The sequence below is a fragment of the Pieris rapae genome, chromosome 3 (genome assembly GCF_905147795.1).
Source record: "Pieris rapae chromosome 3, ilPieRapa1.1, whole genome shotgun sequence".
NCBI lineage: Eukaryota > Metazoa > Arthropoda > Insecta > Lepidoptera > Pieridae > Pieris > Pieris rapae.
Window position 1 is genome coordinate 6,105,178 of NC_059511.1, and position 4,341 is coordinate 6,109,518.

At 36.5% G+C, this 4,341-nt stretch overlaps 1 long non-coding RNA gene across 1 annotated transcript; it reads left to right on the top strand.

Annotated features, from left to right (window-relative positions):
* The first annotated feature begins 1,859 nt into the window (after positions 1-1,859).
* On the top strand, positions 1,860-2,905 carry LOC123690687. The gene is made up of 2 exons (XR_006751286.1): positions 1,860-2,464; positions 2,757-2,905. It is a non-coding gene; the product is annotated as an uncharacterized LOC123690687 (long non-coding RNA).
* Positions 2,906-4,341: the final 1,436 nt, after the last annotated feature.

The window sequence follows — 4,341 nt, forward strand, 5'->3', positions numbered from 1 at the left end:
TTTTTTAAAGTTTCATTGATTAAAGCTTGACGGTTGACATTTGATAGACAATGACAACTCGAACTCTCGATAAAATAATCACAACATTTTTTTCATATACGGCCCGCACGGTTTGTGCATCGTGGCCAAGGGTAAGAACATGGAAACGTGTAAAAAATTATAATTTACGGATGGAATGGAAATTTATCTACAAAATATAAGACCGAAGGAAGTTTAAGGAATTATATATTTTGACTTTGGCAAGTCAATAATACATTTACGAGAATAAATGATATAGATAGAAAAAAAATATAGATATCTTTAAAAATAAATGATAATTTCATAACTACGTACTATGTATGATTTGACGACGAGATTGTACGATAATTTCCTTTCTGATGAAAAATTTGTGATTACACAGGTTGCCCAATAACAACTACAGTTTTTTTTACCAGTGCCATCTATTGGCCCATATTTTTATTAGGATCACATGCTGTTGCATAATGGCGCATTCCTTTCATTGGTTGCTACTTGCTAATGTCTTAATCTTATTAGCGATCGAAATCGATATCGTCGTTCGATGTGGAGGAGTGTTGGCAGTTATTGTCATTTCGAATTCGACCGTTAAAGTACTTAGCGTCAGTATAATTCAAGATTGAAGAGAAATCATTCCAAGGAAGAAATATATCGGTGGTACATGAAATGAATGAACAGGTATTGTTTTCACTCCCGTGAATTCTATAGAATGAGAGATGAAATCTTCAAGCGATAATCAAGATTCATACGTGACACCCCCGAGAAAAATTGCGAAAGTTAGTAACAAACACCGCCAACAAAAATTCCGAGACGCTTGGCTTATGAGAAGTTCAAGCAATGGCTTGTAAAAGGCTTATTACACCACGCGATATTCAGACAGTCTTACTAAGATTCAGCCTAGTGTAATAAGAGTTAGCCAGTTAGCCTGTCTAATTAGACCGACCGAATGGGTTCGGCGGTGCTTACTGGCTTACTTGCTGAATATCGTGTAGTGTAATAAGACTTAGCACGCTAAATCATTCAGTCAGCGTGCGGCAGTCGCAGAGCAAAGACGTTTGTACATGTTTGTTTTCTGTGGCCGCGTGCACCATGGCATGTTCGCAAGAAAAAAAAGTACTTTGGAATGTTTTCTATTTTTTATAGATAAAGTTAGCCAACGCTCGACACACTGATACATTGGTAAAAACAAACATGAATCTTAAATTTAGAAAGAAGGTTCGGACAATCAATCTTATTATAGAATATCTTAGCTGCAAACGATGTGTCAATAAATTTTCTGCGATTCTCTAATGACAACATACTAAAGTGTGCCAGCCTGGTTCTGTTCTTGATTTGTACCGAGACATGCCATTTTTATTGCCATATTGAATGTATGGAGTATCTATTAAATTACATATAATAATATAAATTACTAATATAACATTTTAATAGTCATTCAAACTCGGCAGCTCCTACTCTAAGGTAGTTTCTTAAGTCACATGGCGACATCCGTCACCGACTACGTACGCTTTGCTAATGAGTAAAAATGAGTTAGCATGCGGTATTCAGTCTAGTGTAATAGCGAGCTTGCTAATTAGATTTTAAGACAGTCTTACTAAGTCAGTCTGAATATCGCATAGTGTAATAAGCACTTTAAGGTGCCGAATGATCACTATAATGCTAAGTGCCGTACGTATAACGTGGTACTGAGTTCGGAGCTAACTGTTATCAAAAACCACATTGCATCGAAAACTCATCTACGTAAGCCTTATGGGATGTTCTATATTTTTATAAATCACAACCCATTTTTATCTTTGTTAAATTGATATATTTCTTCACAAACAACAGTAATTAATTTATATTCTTATGGGGCTTCTAAACGGGCCATGTTTTGCTGCAATTGATGGCTGCACTATTGGCAATTAATTGTCCGGCCATCACAAAAATGTTTTAATGCAGATGATGGCCGAGCAATCTATGGCCGGGCCATGTGTTGCAATATGTCAGCAATAGTATGGCCCATGATGCAGACTCCTAAACGGGCCACACATACCGGCAACAATGGCTGATGAAATCACACTTGTCGCAGCAGCTTATATTAATTTTAAAAGAACAGAAAAAGAAGAGATTGAGGATTCGACCTTATTTAAATAGGCGTGAAACTGTAGACAATTTGAGTCTAGCAGTAATAAGTCTTGATAATAAATTATTCAAGAACTTGGCTAGAATTTCAAAAGGCGACTTTGACTTTCTCTTAAACAAAATTGGACCAAAAATAAAAAGAAATGATACAAACATGAGAACAGCAATACCTGTTTCATCGCCATCACGAGATTTGCGATAACTCTACGGTTTTTGGCAACAGGAGATTTATTTAAAAGTTTTATGTACCTGTTCCGAGTGTTAGATTTCAACTTTTATACAAGAGGTGTGTACAGCTATTATAGAAGGATTAAAATAATACATCAAGGTAAGTTAACATAGGTTTATTAAATATGTTACGCATAGGTAGTAACTATTATGTACTTTTTAAATTTAATAATAATAGGTATCTAGTAGCAGCATATTCGTTTTTATTTTCGCCAGCATCGCGTATAATATTTTGAGCCTTTTAGTACGTGGTTTTGGAGTAGTATCGACGGCTTCCAAAGTGTCGGTTGTTTCTGATTCTACGACTTCACGTGGGTCAGCACTGATGTCAGTATGTAGTTTCAGTCGCCTGTGAATGCATAAAATTTTTAGTATATCTTTAAGCCTTTCAGATGCCGTCAGGAGTAACAGAATGGAAACAAGTTGCAAAAGATTTCGAGGGAAGAAGTTCAATTTATCAATCGATATGATACATACGTAATACAGAGATATGTACATTTATAATGACTAAAATATTTTATTAAAGATACTTACGTTAGAAGTTTTCATTTTCACTATTTAATTCTATATTCGTGGTATTTTGAGTAAAGAGAAACGATATCGCATCTTAAGCAAACCACTTTACTGTTTTACCGCCAGCACTACCACTTTTCTTCTTTTTCTCCTCATTATTTGCGTAAGTTCTTAGGCTTCTGAATTTTTTGTAAGCCTCGTTACATGTTATGCCAAACTTTTCAGCGATTTCATTCCATGCATCTTTTTTAGAATTTCTATCTTTGTATGAGCCGGTTTTTATATCCCACAACTCGGGGTGCAAATGTATTTCTTCAATAAAATCAGTAATTGTCTTGTTAGACCAGTAACCATTTTTACGTAGTTGTCAAAATGCAGCTGATCGCAAAACACAGAATATAGCAACAGGCACACTTCACTCATAGCAAACTTCATGTCGCGTAGAAAAGGATACACTATGCCATAACAAAGAGAGTGACTGAAACAACAATAGAACTGGCTGTGCAATATTGCAGTTGAATTCGATAGCCTAGCGATCGTTCGGCAACCCATCGGGGCCATATCGGCCATAAGTGGCTACACAAAACATGTTTGGCTATATGGCCGGGACATTACTGCAACATTGCATAGTGTGGCTGACATTGTTTGCAATGTTGCCGGGCCATGTGTTGCAGCCATCAATTGCAGCAAAACATGGCCCGTTTAGAAGCGCCATTATAGAAACGCTCATAGGAAAAAATACATGCTCACTCGTCTTAAAAGTCTGTTCTGAATCACGTGTTCTGAGTGACGTCTGTTTTCTTCTTTTCTAAGTGTCCTGTATTTATGTTGCCACATACATCAAAATCGTATAGAAAATACTACACCAAACAGTATGTACATTTTTAGTGCGTATCTACGATACGCTACATCACCCCCCTACGGAGACAGAAAAGCTAAGTAGACAAATGATAGTATGTAACAATAAAATAAAAAATAATAATAAAATAAAAGGTACTTAAAAATTACACAACGAAAATTTTACATTACAAAGTCGCTCTAGGTAGCTCTAAATACGAAGCGTCGTTTGTTGCCATGTCGCGATGCTGGTGTTGATTGTACTTTAGCCATTTTCCGTCGAAGAGGTACAACGAAATCAGCCTGGTTTTCCATTGCGAAAGCTGGCTGTTCATCTGGGACAAGGAGTTGTCCTGGTACAAGCCAACAGCTGCTCAGCAGCTCAGCTAACGATTTCAACATTTATGGCGAAAAACGATGATGCTGTTGCAAAAACCAATGCTAAAATACACAATATCTCCTTCACAACTTTGACTCATCTCACGACACTATTGAAAAGTGCTCTGCCTGACTCTGAAATCATCAAAAATATGCAATTAAAAGCAACGAAAGCCACTGCAATAACAATGAATGTCGCTGCGGCCGAAAAAGAACATCTACAAAAAAATTACAGAACAGTTTGTTCAG